This window comes from Hemiscyllium ocellatum, chromosome 3 (assembly GCF_020745735.1).
Source record: "Hemiscyllium ocellatum isolate sHemOce1 chromosome 3, sHemOce1.pat.X.cur, whole genome shotgun sequence".
Lineage (NCBI taxonomy): Eukaryota > Metazoa > Chordata > Chondrichthyes > Orectolobiformes > Hemiscylliidae > Hemiscyllium > Hemiscyllium ocellatum.
Genome location: NC_083403.1, coordinates 84,004,898 through 84,020,807, shown reverse-complemented (window position 1 = coordinate 84,020,807; position 15,910 = coordinate 84,004,898). Strand labels below are relative to the sequence as shown.

Sequence of the window (15,910 nt, the reverse complement as noted above, 5' to 3'; positions counted from 1 at the left end):
TGGATATGTTATGTCCCACTAGCAGGACGGACCCAGCAGAGGTGGCGGTACAATGGTATACAGTCAGGACTGTGTTGTCCTGGAAGTTCACAACATCGACTCTAGGTCTCATGAAATCTCGCACCTTCAGGTTAAACACTGGCAAGGAAATCTCCTGCTGATTACCATGTACCATCTTCCCTCAACTGATGAATCAGTGGTCTTCTATGTTGAATAAGCATTAAGGATGACAAGGGCACAAAATGTAATCTGAGTGGAGAATTTCAGTGTCCAACACCAAGAGTAGCTCAGCAGCAGCAATACTGATCATGCTTATTGGGACTTAACATAGCTGCTAGATTGGGTTTGCAGTAGGTGGAGACAAAACCAAGGAGGAAAAACATGCTTCATCTTTACCAATCTGCGAGCTGCTGTCGCATCTGTCCATGACAGTATAGGTGAAAGCAACCACTACACAGTCCCACTGACACTGTGGAGTCAAAGTACCACCTTTACATTGAGAATAATGTCTATTGTGTTCTGCAGCACTATCCCCACACTAAATGGCAAAGACATTGAACAGATCTAGCAATTCAAGACTGGGCACCCAAGAGGTGCTATTGGCCATCAACAGCAGAACTATACTTCAGCACAATCTGTAACCTCGTGGCCTGGCATATTCCCCATTCAACCATTACCGCCAAACCAGGAGATCAACCCTGGTTCAACAGAGTGCAGGAAGACATGCCTGGAACAGCATCAAACATACCTGAAAATGTGGTATCAACCTGTGAAGCCGCCAAACAGTATAAACAACAAATGATGACATAGCTAAACAATTTCACAAGCCCTGATGAAGGGCTTATGCTCGAAACGTCGAATTCTCTATTCCTGAGATGCTGCCTGGCCTGCTGTGCTTTGACCAGCAACACATTTGCAGCTGTGATCTCCAGCATCTGCAGACCTCATTTTTTACCCTCAACAATTTCACAACCAACAATCAGATCTAAGCTCTGCAGTGCCACCACATCCAGTCGTGAGTGGATAATTAAACAACTCACTGGAGGAGGCGGCTTCACAAATATCATCATCCACAGTGATGGAACAGCCCAGCACATCAGTGCAAACGATAAGGCTGAAGGTTTTGCAGCAACCTTCTGCCAGAAGTGTTGAGTGAATGATCCATCCCAGCCTCCTCTAGTGGTCCCCAGCATTACATGCCAGTCTTCAGACAATTCGATTCACTCCACATGGAATCAAGAAATAGTTGGAGACAGTGGATACTGCAAAAGCAATAGGACTGAAAACTTGTGCTCCACAACTTGCCACTCCCCTAGCCAAGCTGTTCCAATACAGTTTCAACATTGACATCTACCCAATAATGTGGAAAATTGCCCAAGGATGACTGGCACATAAAAAGCAGGACAAATGTAACCAAGCCAACTACTGCCCCATTAGTCTACTCTTGATCATCAGTACAGTAATGGAAGGTGTCATCAAGTGCTTCCAAGCAGTATCTGCTTAGTGGCACCCAGTATGAGTTCCGTGAGGGCCACTCAGCCCCTGACCTCATTATAGCCTTGGTTCAAACATGGATAAAAGAGCTGAATTACAGAGGTGAGGTGAGAGTGACACTCTTGACATCAAGAATGTATTCGACTAAGTGTGGCGTCAAGGAGCCCGAATAAAACTGGAATAATTGAGTATCGGGAACAAACTCTCTAGTGGTTGGAGTCACGCCTTTCACATAGGAAGATAGTCATGATATTAGAGGTCAGTCATCTCATCTCCAGGACATCTGTGCAGAAGTTCCTCAGCATATTGTCCTAGGCCCAAACATTTTCAGCCACTTCAATGACCTTCCCTCCATCATAGAATTTAGAATTTGTTGTCATCTGTACTGTTACAAGAAAAATATAATGAAAAGTGTTATAAGTCACACTACCATGGTGTCTATACTAATGACAGAAGTTACTGGTAAAATCATAAGTTACAAAATTTAAGGCAAAGTTCATCTTTAGGTCAGGAGTGGGGATGTTTGCTGATGATCGCACCATGTGCAGCACCATTTGGCGGCGACTCAGTTACTGAAGCAGTCCACGTTCAAACCAACAATATCTGGACAATATCTGGGCTGGCTGATGAGTGGTAAGTAACATTTGTGGCATACAGATGTCAGGCTATGGTGATCACTAGTAAGAAGTCTAACCAATGCCCTTTGACATTCAATGGTGTTACTATCACTGAATGCCCCACTACCAATACCCTGGGGGTTATCATTGACTAGAAACTCAACTGGACTCACCACATAAAAACAGCGGCTACAACAGCAGGTTAGAAATTAGGAAAGTTGCAGCAAGCAATTCACCTCCTGATTCCCCAAAGCCTGTCCACCATCTACAAAGCACAAGTCTGGAGTTTGACGGAATACTCCCCACTTGCCTGGATGCGTGCATTTCCAACAACACTCAAAACACTTGAAAACCTCCAGGACAAAACAGCCTGCTTGATTGGCACAACATCTACGCCCTCCATTACTGATGCTCCGTAGCAGCAGTGTGTACCATCTACGGAATGCACTGCAGAAATTCACTGAAAATCCTCGGACACCTTCCAAACCCAAAACCACTTCCATCTAGAAAGACAAGGGCAGCAGATATACAGGAACACCACCAAGTTCCCCTCCAAGCCATCCACCATCCTGACTTGGTAATATATTACCATTCCTTCAGTGTCACTAGGTCAAAATCCTGGCATTCCCTCTCTAATGGCACTGTGGAAAATTAAAACCAATACCCCAACCATCTCACTAAATGCTTATTTTAAGACCCTAGGATAATATCCATCAGGCTTGTCAGTCTGCAGATTGAACAATGTGCTCAGGAACATTTCCCTGGTGATTCTGTTACATCAGAGTGCATCACTCCATTCCATTCCCTAACTTATTGCTCCTTTTGGGTGTTACTCGTATCCTCCAAAGTGGAGTCATATTAAATACTTACTCAATTCATTTGCCATTCCCTTACTGTCCATCATTAATTCTCCTGTTAGACATTGCATAGAACCAACGTTCACTTCTATTCGCTCTTCTTTAAATATTTATAGGAGAAAGTGAGGACTCCAGATGCTGGAGAATCAGAGTTGAAACGGTGCCACTGAAAAAGCACAGCAGGTCAGGGATCATCCAAACAGGAGGAGAGTCGATGTTTCAGGGCATAAGCCTTTCACAACAGGAATGTGGAGGGGGATGGGGGATGAGAGACAAACAGGGAGGTGGGGTTGGGAAGTAGCTGCAAAGGCAATAGGTGAATGCATGTGGGAGGTAGTTGTGCTAGGTCGGTGGGGAGGGTGGAGCAGTTGGTGGAAAGGAAAATGGACAGGTGGGACAGGTCAAGAGGGTGATGCTGAGTTGGAGGATTGAATCTGGGAGGAGATCGGGGGAGGGGAGATTTGGAAACTAGTGAAGTTGATGTTTATGCCGTGTGGTTGTAGGGTTCCAAGGCAGAAAAGGAGACATTCTTCCTCTAGTTGGCGGGTGGCTATGATTTGGCAGTGGAGGTGGCCCAGAACTTGCATGCTCTTGGGAGAGTGAGGGGCAGAATTAAAATTGTCACTTGTATTCAGCCATGGAATTTTCTTACACATTGAAATTTACCTCTGTAAACTCTGACACAGTTGAGTGTGTGGTGCTAGAAACACAGCAGGCCAGGCAGCATACAAGGAACAGGAGATTTGACATTTTGGGCATAAACCCTTCATCCTGATGAAGGACTTATGTCCAAAACGTCAATTCTCATGCTCTTCGGATGCTGCCTGACCTGCTGTGTCTTTCCAGCACCACACTCTCGACTCTGACCTCCATCATCTGCAGTCCTCTCTTTCTCCTAAACTCTGAAATAGCCCCTTAAATATCATCTTCTGCATTTCTATTGACCAATCATTTAACTTAATTTGCTAACCCACTTTAGCACACATGAAAACAGAAACTGCTGGAGAATCTCAGCACGTCTGCCAGCTTGAGTAGACAAAACTCCGTAGATGCTACCAAATCTGCTGAGTTTCTCCACCAATTTCTGTTTTTGTGTTCTTATGTCCAGAATCAGCAATTCTTTGTTTTAATTCAGCCACTTTAGTTTGCTTTCATGCCCTCATACTTGTCTTTTTTAAAAAAATATGATAAAAAATACATTTTATTCCAATGGTCTCCATTTGTTTTCTGGAGTATTGGTATGAGCTTTAACGTGTTGAAACCAACATTCAAATATTTGTACCATTACCCTGAACACACATATCATCAACAGTCTCACAAATGGAAACCTCACAATGTCACTGATGACAAATTGTGCTAACTATAGACCAGTGAGCCAACTACTAAGAAAAAAATTACAATTCTGGTTTGGTTTGTAAATCCAAAACTGTCCAATTCCTTGAGCAATGAATTTATGTGGTTGCTGCATAAAGTCAGATAATTTGTTAATGATTAGAAAAAACTCAAACATTTTCTATTAAATTTAACTATACCTGTAATAGGTTTTGCTTGTTTACTGAAATGACATCCATTTTTTCAGGCCTAGAAGTTTGACCTAGGTAGACATCTTCTTGTACTGATGGCACAGTTAAAGAAATCATCAGAAAATTTTTAGGGGTTGAATAATATAACCTTGTAGGCATGTCTGGTACTGGTGACACTGGTTCTTTTCCAGCAATAACAGGAACAAATTAGTGAGTTTTATACGTAACTATCATTTTTGTCAGCCATTCTTTGAAATGAATGCTGATAAGTTAGATTTACGACTTTTGTGCCTGTATACGCGGGCCTCAGAAACTGATGAACATTCAATGTTGCGACAACTGGGACTCTGCAAAGTAAGAATTCTCTCCTAATGAGACTTTTGTGTCGATGGTTTTAACTGTCCTCAGTTAAGACCATCTAGTAGGAACTAGCATATTAGGTCAGCTCAGAGGAATGCTTATACTGAACACCATGCATTTCAACTTAGAGAATAATTTCAGACAATTTAGTGATGTACAACTAACATTAAAAATAATGGAATCAATTTCTCCCTGGCAGCGGAGAGGAATGTCAGAGTCAGACCCTTCGGTCTGACTTGTCCATGCCAATCAGATATCCTAACCTAATTAGTCCCATTTGGCAGCAGTTGGTACACATTCCTCCAAACCCTTCCTATTCATACAATCATCGAGATGCCTTTTAAATGTTGCAATTGTACCAGCCTCCATCACTTCCTCTGGCAGCTCTTTCCACACACACACAATCCTCTGCATGAAAAAGTTGCCCCTTAGGTCTCTTTTATATCTTTCCCCTTTCACCTTAAACTTATACCTTGAGATCTGGACTCCCCCACCCCAGGGAAGACTTTCTCTATTTATCCTATCCATGCCCCTCATGATTTTATAAACCTCAATAAGGTGACCCCTCAGCCTCTGACGCTCCAGGGAAAACAGCCCCAGCCTGTTCAGCCTCTCCCTATCGCTTGAATCTACCAACCCTGTCAACATTCTTGTAAATAATTTCTGAACCCTTTCAAGTTTCACAGCATCCTTCCGATAGGAAGGAGATCAGAATTGCACACAATATTCCAACAGTGGCCTAACCAATATCCTGTACAGACACAACATGACCTCCCAACTCCTGCAATCAATACTCTGACCAATAAAAGAAAGCATACCAAACGCCTTCTTCAATATCCTATCTACCTGCGACTCTACTTTCAAGGAACTACAAACCTGCACTCCAAGGTCTCATTGTTCAGCAACACTCCCAGGACCTTACCATTAAGTGTACAGGTCCTGCTAAGATTTGCCTTTCCAAACTGCGGCACCTCACATTTATCTGAATTAAACTCCATCTGTCACTTCTCAGCCTATTGGCCCATCTGGTCCAGATCCTGTTGTAATCTGAGGTAACCTTCTTCGCTGTCCACTACATCTCCAATTTTGGTGTCATCTGCAAACTTACTAACTATACTGGATGTAGGTTTGCTCGCTGAGCTGGAAGGTTCATTTCCAGATGTTTCGTCACCCTACTTCAGTTGGCCTCCAGGCGAAGCACTGTTCATGATTCCTGCTTTCTATTTATATGTTTGGGTTGGTGGTGTCATTTCCTGTGGTGATGTCATTTCCTGTTCTTTTTCTCAGGGGGTGGTAGTTCAGGTCTAACTCGATGTGTTTGTTGATAGAGTTCCAATTGGAATGCCATGCTTCTAGGAATTCTCGTGCGTGTCTCTGTTTGGCTTACCCTACGATGGATGTGTTGACCCAGTTGAAATGGTGTCCTTCCTTATCTGTAAGTAAGGATGCTCGTGAGAGAGGGTCATGTCATTTTGTGGTTAGTTGGTGTTCATGTATCCTGGTGGCTATTTTTTCTCATTTCACCCTTGTTTCTGTAGTGTTTATTACAGTTCTTGCACGATATTTTGTAAATGACATTAGTTTTGCTTCTTGTCTGTATAGGGTCTTTCAGGTTCATTAGCTGCTATGTTAGTGGGTTTGTGGGGCACCATGTTGCCATTATGTGTGCACATCCAAATTACTTATGTAAATGATGAAAAGTAGTGGACCCAACACCTATCCTTGTGGCACTCCACTGGCCACAGGCCTCCAGTCTGAAAAGCACCCTCTGTCTTCTACCTTCAAGCCAGTTCTATATCCACATGGCTAGTTCTGCCCATATTCCATGCTAACCAGTCTCCCATGGGGAACCTAGTCAAACACCTTACTGAAGTCCACATAGGTAGGGACTGGAGGAGGATAAATTCAAATATATGAGAAAATTCTAAATATCCAAGCTTTTGTTTCATGTGGAAAAGTGACCATGTACTTCCTGTTCCCCAAAACCAAGACAAAGCCAGCAAAGCATCCTGTTTGATTGGCACCTCATATACCACAATAAACATTTACTCCCTCCACTGAAAATGCACAGTGGCAACAGTGTATATAATTTCCAACATGAACTGCAGCAATTCTCCAAGACAACTTCCAAACCTGTGACCTCTACCAGCCAGAAGTTTAAAGGAATGGATACATGAAATATCACCACCTGAAAGCTTCCCTCCATGACACATATCAACCTGACATGGATATATAGCACTGACCTTTCACTGTCACTTCAACAAAATCCTGGAATTCCTTTCCAAACAGCACCATAGATTCGTCTACATCTCTTGGACTGCAGCTGATCAAAGCGGTGGCTTACCACTATCTTCTCACTGGCAATTGGGGATGAGCTATAACTATTGGCCTAGCCAACTATATCTAAATCCCATGAATGACTAAAACAAAATACATTTCCTTATGTTAAAGCTGTAATAGTTGTTTTAACATATTACAATGGGTATATTTTAAGTGCTAAATTCAAAGGTTTTTAATACTACCCAAACATAGATTGTAAATGTATGAGTATGTTGATACAGCGCTAATAACAGATAACAATGCTGATCTTGCCTTAATTTTTACAGTGTTGCAAATGAGTGAAAGTTAAGGAAAAAATGTTGAAATGTTGAAAGATTCATTTCCATTTATCTCAATTTGCACAATACTTGGTTTCTTTCAATGAATTTTTATGACATCAATATGCTACATTAAAAATTAGGAATCTTCCATGATTACTTTTCCTTAAAGTACTGGGTAGATCCTAACTTCCCAAAGCTCGAGGGTTTTGAATAGGTATGGTGTTAACTTTAAAAATCTCAAACATAAATTAAAACTGCCCCTTCTAAGTTTACACAACCACAGTAAGGAGATCGGTCAATTAAGTATATTGATGAGGCTGGAATCTTCCAACCTGGCAGCCTATATTCCTAAACTTCAAGAAATTTTCCTGCTGAAGGAAGAGAAGAACAGCTCTGGGGAAAAGGGAATATTTTGGGATTTCTTACAAGCACCTCGCATAAATTCTAACAGCATTGTGGGTATACCTACACTTTAATGACTACAACTGTTCGAGAATACAACTCATCACCACCTCAAGGGAAATTAGGCATGGGCAATGAATACTAGGCGAGCTGGCAAATCCACCTATCCAAAACAAAAAATAAATCAGCTTTAATAAAACTGAGAAAATTGTCTTTCTTTCCAAGATTTCAAAAATGCAATGCATATTACATTTGGGGTGGCACAGTGGCTCAGTGGTTAGCAGAGCTGCCTCACAGCCCCGGAGACTCTGGTTCAATTCCAGCCTCGGATAACTGTCTGTGTGGAGTTTGCAAGTTCTCCATGTCTGCATGTGTTTCCTCCGGGCGCTCTGGTTTCCTCCCACAGTCCAAAGATGTGCAGGTTAGGTGAATTAGTCATGTTAAATGGCCCGTAGTGTCCAGGGATGTGTAAGTTAGGTGCATTAGTTAGGGGTTAATGTAGGGGAATGGGTCTGGGTGAGTCACTCTTCGGAGGGTCAGTGTGGACTTTTTGGGCCAAATGGCCTGCTTCCACTCTGTAGGAATTCAATGATTCTTACAAAATCTAAATGCCAAAATTGAACCGATAATGAAGAAGCATTCCCCTAGATTTTGAGAAGGTACATCCCAGGTCTCTTACATGAATCCCCCTACAAGACTATTTGTTCTGTTTTGTACTGCAATAATAAAACATGGTGTACAGCTTAAATTAAAGCCCACATTCGATTGTTTTTAAATTTTGTTTTCCAATATCTGATGAGATTCAAGGCCATTTTAAAACTGCCAGTTAGTCACGTATGAATGAACAATGGACTGTTTGATTAGATTGACATCTCAGACCAAACAGTGCAATCATATGAAAAATTTAATCTGCTGCAGATAACACACAGTTCATTAAATAATAGCATGCAAGTAAAATCAATTTTACAGAAAAGGGAGAAATTTTTGTAATAGTAATGAATAGCTTTTTGAACATTGCTGGCTTGAAATTTGGGGAAATGTGATGAGTTTGATCACATTCTTACTTGTTCGTCAGAGACTGATTTTAATTCCAAGAGCAAATTTTCCAGCATGCTGTAAGACAAATTACAGGAAATAGTGGTCAAACAAGCAATCTCCCTCAATGCCATGAATCTGCATGATTTGGAGATGCCGGTATTGGACTGGGGTGTACAAAGTTAAAAATCACAACACCAGGTTATAGTCCAACAGGTTTAATTGGAAGCATTCTCGCTTTCGGAGCATCGCTCCTTCATCAGGTCATAGTGTATGAATCTGCATATTCACGGAGGGTAAACGGAAAGTAATTGAAGCATCATTGGAATAAATGCAACCTTTATAGACTGGGGTAATGGGGGCAACCATAGAAATCCAGGGCAGATGAGCATAGAATTCCATACTCAGAGGTTAAAAATGGATAATGCCAAACAAAATATCAAATATCAATGAAACTGCTTCAGTATCTGAGTCATGATTAGTTCTGAACATTATGCAATCATCAGCAAACATGCCCACTCGAGTTGTGAGCAACAACTCAAACTGCTTTGCTTTAAGAAATGTTATCTATTCTATTATATTCTATTATACTGGATGACTGTTTAACATTCCCTTTTCGTGCACCCTTGGGTGAAAACCATGAAAATGACTGGTTAAAGAAAAATTCAATCAAGCATTATGCAGCCTTTCAACTCAATGCCAACAAGTAATCACATTAAGCTACTGACATCCTTGGAATAAAAACAAGCTTTTAGAATTTTGCTGATAATGTAGTATGTTCTTGTCCACTAACACACAACTGAGAACTCCCACATTTTTTTGTCTGAATTCAACCAAGTATTACCCTCAGTTAGTGATAAATTACTTCAGCTTGTTACATATCTGACCTCTTACTTGCAATAATCCCTCTATCTATAAACTAGTCAACGCTATTCCTGCTTGATAAAGTATCCTTGCTGACCACAATGGAACACATTCTCTGTAGAACAGCTATGTAACACAGCTGACACAACAAAAAAGTTATATAATTATTAATAATAGCACGTATAATACAAGCCAAAAATTATCATGTTGCTTTTGGAATAAAGCAAGACCTTTGGAATTCAGTAACTTCTGTGAACTTCTGTGTCAACGGTTCCACATCTTTACTCTAGACAGTCCGACCACAGACCAGCCGACTGGTACAATTATTCATACTGTTGGTAATAATCACGTCTACATATTTTCAATATAGACCAGCAATTATACAAACAGGATATCCCCAGGCTCTGGGAAAAGACAGTTGACCAACATCAGTTTCACAATCAGTAATCTGTACAATGACTAAACACCTTTAGAAAGGCATATCCTATCAGATGTGTTCTACAAACAACATTTTGACTTGCAGTTTCTTATTTCTTGCTTGAGATCAACTATACTTCCAGAAATTTAACATTAAGAATATATCATTTTAAAGATCTTAGTGTGTGATAGGTCGAGAAATAGCTGAGTTAATGGATATTTTTTCTATACTGAAAACAAAAAAAAATGTAAATCCACATATATTTCATGACCAAGGACATGAATTAATGGGTAATTAATTACTTGAATATAATCACTATTATGTAATTAAAATTTCCAGCCAATTTTCACATATTATAGGGATCTGTTCAATAAAAGACTTGTAACGAACTAATGCTCCAGAGAACCATGTTCAAATCCAACCACTAAAATTGAATGGAAGTAGATTTTTATTGTCATGTGTACTTGAGTACAAGAATACAAAAGTATAGCGAAAAGTGTAAGATGTTGCCATCTTACTGGAGAATGACAAAAGACAGGGTTATAAATAGAAGCAGAAATTAAAGAAATAGCCAGAAGAGAAGGAAACATCCAGATCATTTCCCTGCCTCTGGCATGAGTCCTCACATCTGAAAAACAAAGCCACAAAGTCCATCCACGAGTCTGCAAACACTCAGCTGCTGAGTGCTCACATGCCACTGAAGCCAGAAAGCCACTGCCTCTGCCATCAGGTATTTGGGCACAGCCAAGTTCTGGAATCGTGCCTCCACTGCTAGAACTGTGTTGTCATTCTTTGATGCTACCTTGCCTCCAGTGACATTATTGCCACTATGAGTCCATGCTGGGCTCATCTTGGCAATGCAGCCACTGCTGAAGCTGCATAGGCTCAAACCTGACACTGGGTCCACCACATCAAAGCAGCCACTGCCTTCTTCTGGTTTACATTGTCGTCACTACCATTTCTGCCACCTGTGACTGCCATTTCAGCAAAGTAATCCAATTAAGTAATACATTTGAATAAAGAAAGGACAGCCTCCATAATGGTGACTAAAAAATTACTAAAGTTTGAGAGAAGATTTGTAGCTCGGGTGCTCGTTGTTGTGGTTCTGTTCGCCGAGCTGGGAGTTTTTGTTGCAAACGTTTCGTCCCCTTTCTAGGTGACATCCTCAGTGCTTGGGAGCCTTTTGTGAAGCGCTTCTGTGCTGATTCCTTTGTGTTGCATCAGGACATTATTCAAAAGGGCCACAACACACTGCAGCACACCTGAACTACAAAAAGAGGAAGAAGAACACCTATACAAGGTATTCACCAAAAATGGATACCCGCGCAATTTTATCAATAGATGCCTAAGGGAAAGACAATGGAACGAGGACATGCCACAACCCAAAGGACTGGCCACACTACCATACATCAGGAGCATTTCTGAACTGACAGCTAGACTACTGCGACCACTAGGACTCAACAACACACAAACCAACAGCCACGCTCAGACAACTCACCAGGACAAAGGACCTGATACCTAGCATGAGCAAAACCAATGTAGTGTACAAAATCCCATGCAAGGACTGCACAAAACACTACATAGGACAAACAGGAAGACAGCTAACAACCCGCATCCATGAACACCAACTAGCCACGAAACGACACGACCAGCTATCCTTAGTAGCCACACATGCAGATGACAAACAACATGAATTCAATTGGGACAACACCACTATCATAGGGCAAGCCAAACAGAGAACAGCCAGGGAATTCCTAGAGGCATGGCACTCATCCACAGATTCTATCAACAAACACATCCATCTAGACCCAATATACCGGCCACTGCAGCGGACAGCAACTGACAACCGGAAGCGGCAGAGACACACCACTATAAATGCCGGAGGAATCAGCCCAGAAGCGCTTCACAGGAGGCTCCCAAGCACTGAGGATGTCACCTAGAAAGAGGACGAAACGTTTGCAACAAAAACTCCCAGCTCAGCGAACAGAACCACAACAACAAAATTACTAAAGTCGTCATAAAAACCCATTGATTCCATAATGTCTTTTAGAGGAGAGAATTTGCCTTACCAGGTTTGGCCAATATAATTTTAGAAGAAAGCAATGTGGTTGGCCTTCAACTGTCCTGTGAAATGGTCTAGCAAGTCGCTCATCTGTTGCAGACATATCTGATCATGACAGTGTTGGTTGGACTGACCATTCCAAGGTCCTTGTAGAGATAAAGACCTGTCTTTACATTGAGAACACCTGCATTACACTATTTGACATTACTAAGTGCTAAGTGGGATAGACTTGGAATTGATCTGGGGGCTCAAAACCAGGCATCCATGAGATGTTTTGGGCCAGCATGGGCAGGATTGTATTCGTCTATGATCTCACAGCATATCATCCCTCACTTAATCATAGCCAACCCTGTTTCAATCAGGAATTCAGGACAGCATGCTACCTAACATACTAAGATGGTGATGTCAACCTGATGAAGCTACAATGCAGGACATGAACCAGCATTAGTATAAAACCTGAGGCTTACTGATTGACAATTGACAATTTAAACTGCCGGTGAACATAATTCCTCTCACATTCAGTATTATTTACCAAATGTAATCCAATTGCAGAATCACATGTAATGTTAGGCATTATAAGTTTTGTAAGCTAGTTGGGTACATTCAGTACCTTACTTGTACAAACAACTATTTGATACAATTCACCAGCCTACATAGCTAGCATCAAACAGGCACTGAAATGCAAATATCACATAACTCGTTTGTGAGATAACTAGAACAGCCTTTCTGACTTGAATATGGCATCAAGTTAGTGGTAAATACAATTGCATTGCTACTACATTTGTAACAGTGTGAAACAGATGGCTTCACCTATTACTCAATTTTGAGATACTTTACTGAAATTCAAACATCACACATCAGGTAGAGGGTACAATCTGGTTGGTCAGTGGGAGTCGTGAGCCAGCTCATACCCTCTACCTGTCTTCACGTATCCCCACTTAACAACCCTGCCCCCACAACCCCCCTTACCTGCGGCTCCCCCCACACCCAGCCCCAGTTTTGAAGAACAGTTACACCTGAAATGTCTACTTCTCCACCTCCTGATGCTGCTTGGCCTGCTGTGTTCTTCCAGCATCCTGTCTGTCTAAAGTGGAATAACAGCCTGTTGAGATATCCTGGCACTTTGGTTATTATTGCTAGTCTCACTGAGTCAAGTACAATTTTTCTTTATTTTAGAGTACAAAATGTACATCAATATAATAGAGCAAGCTAAAATGCATCTGCAATTGTTGACTGGATGTTATGCCTCATCCCAACTCAAGCACCTTAACAAGTTCCAGAAAAATATAAGTCAGCAGTTGTGAACATTAATTATCAGCTGGAGGAGATTTCACTGTGCAAACTCAGCATAAAAGGTCTTCACATGTTGACCTGTTTCCAGTATTTTCTATTTTTGTTCCTTTTTTGAGGGGTCTGGCAGTGGAGAAATGGTCAGTCACATTTATTCTGGATTTTACAGAGGTGAACAATGATTTTAATTCATAGCTGAAACTGTAGCAACTTTTCAAATGTTTTTGAGGTGGAAAAAATTACAACATTGTCTTCCATATACATCTGAAAGATGCAGACTAGAAATAGCACACTTCTGCAATAATATCAAAATATTTAACCATTTAAATTGATGCAATTCACACACCAGCTATATAGCTACACTGATTAACAGTAAAAATTGGAATTAGTTTGTTAAAAATTACACTGGAAATCTAGACTTGTTCTGCTATACAACATAAAATAGCAAGCAATCTGATTATTGGTAATGTACTTGACACAGAACATGTACTTAACACAGAACATGAAAGCTTGTAACATAACTTACTAAAAGGGTCAGAATTCGCTATCGCAATAGATCAGAAGGTTTTCAACTTTCCTCTCCTGCAACAAACAATGCAGGAGACTGTACTGGCTTGCAAAGCGTTTAACTTAAAAGAAAACTATACTTTTAATCAAATGAAACCCATTCCCTTGTAAGACAAGAGTCTAGAAAGTAGTTTTCAAATTGAAACAAAATCCTGCATGCACACAGATTAACAGGAAAATGATTCATTTCGACAGAGCAGCCTACACCCAATATATTTCAATTGCACCTCAAAACAGCGAAAATCAGATTCAGCAATGTATACAACATATTTTAAAAAAAAATTACCTTAGTCATCTTCATTCACCATTATTCTTCCATCTATGTTTCTCAGTGTGGTGAATTCTGATCTCTAATTTTGAAATCCATTTGCCTCTTTTCTAGGAATTCTCCTGATGGCACAATCCAACATGTGTCAGTCACAAAATTTTATGGGTTCAGACTGACACTGGCAAAAGTTATCAAACACTCAACCTTTTTTGAATGGGTAATTTACATCAGTGGATTCAGGGAAGATTAGAAATTGACCAATACAGCCCCAGGAAAAGCAAAAAGCAAATAAATATGAGAAATTTTGAGAGGTAAGTGTGGGATTGGGAGTTGGAGGGTGAAAGGTAAAAGGATACTGATCTAAATTACTTGATTTAAGTAAAGATGAAAACTGACAGGGGGAACCATCGCTATAAATGAGATAAATTTAAGCCTTCAGGCAGCAAGAACAGTAAGACTTGGAAAACAGGTTCTCAATATCAATCAAGAGGTTATCAACTGCATGTGTCCTGATGTATATGATCCAGCAAAGCATTACTGTATTGTACTGATGGTAGATATGTACTTCATCTTCTGGAAGAAGGAGAAAGGTTTCAGATGAGAAGGTGAGCTTTGAGTGGATTCTATAGAAATGAGAAACAAGGAGTGAAGCTTCACTGCTAATATCGTTCAAAGTTTTCGAAATGAGGCAAAACGTTCAGATCCCGCTCTGGGCACCTTCCTGGTATAAACAGAGGCCTGACTTAAGAACATGCCATTCCAATATTGGTGCAACCATCAGAACCTGATGGATAATTGCTAGCCTAGATGCACTTTAAAACGCAAACAGATGGACCAATGTGGAACAAGCCGCTTTAAATAGAGCATGTTTCAATTCAAAATAAGAACAGGTTTCTTCAGTTGTCTATGAAATATCGCTTTGATATTCCATCAGCGAGAAAATAGAACTTTGATAGCGATGAAAAGCAAGGCTGAACTCCTTTGATAGCTCTCATTCTTCTACCAGCTTTTTCAGCCATCGCCAAAGTGATCGTCCTCGTGTCAATGAAGAAGTGATAACCAAGCCAATCTGTTCAATATTGAGCAAAAGAAAATTGAAGACGGTTTGTAAATCTTAGAGTAAGATTGGGCAACATCACAGTCCTCCTTTTTCAATACTAAATTGGCCCTCTCAACACTGAAAACAGCTCACTATTTGTCCGCCCACTATCCCATTTGGCTCATTTAATATTCAGTCAGTTGATCCCATTTCACCACTAACCACATTGACTGAAAAGCTCTTTATGTAATATATATGCTGAGGATGCTGTGAGGTTATATTGAAAATAACTTGTGTTTACTTTCAGCCAAGCATCAGAAATGATTACAGTTAATTGTAAATGTTCATTTTCTTCAATCTGCATTTCATTAACTAAATGCCACACAGAGAGGAGGTGTATATAGATAGTAACAATACAAGCACAATAGTATAGATATACCACCCTGAAGGTATTTTGAAATGTACACTATGTCTATGCTTACGCTAATGAAAATGTATTCAATCAAGATAGTCA

General features: G+C 40.6%; 1 protein-coding gene across 8 annotated transcripts in view; it reads right to left on the bottom strand.

The window, feature by feature from the left end:
* Positions 1 to 15,910, bottom strand: part of supt3h (SPT3 homolog, SAGA and STAGA complex component) — a 455,384-nt gene that overhangs the window by 306,600 nt on the left and 132,874 nt on the right. The window contains exon 1 of one of the 8 annotated variants that reach the window (XM_060851455.1): positions 14,376 to 14,733. The exons of the other annotated variants lie outside the window; for them this stretch is intronic. The gene's annotated coding sequence lies outside the window, so the exon portion shown is untranslated. Of the gene's footprint in view, positions 1 to 14,375; positions 14,734 to 15,910 lie in introns of those variants that run through there. 8 annotated transcript variants of the gene reach the window in all.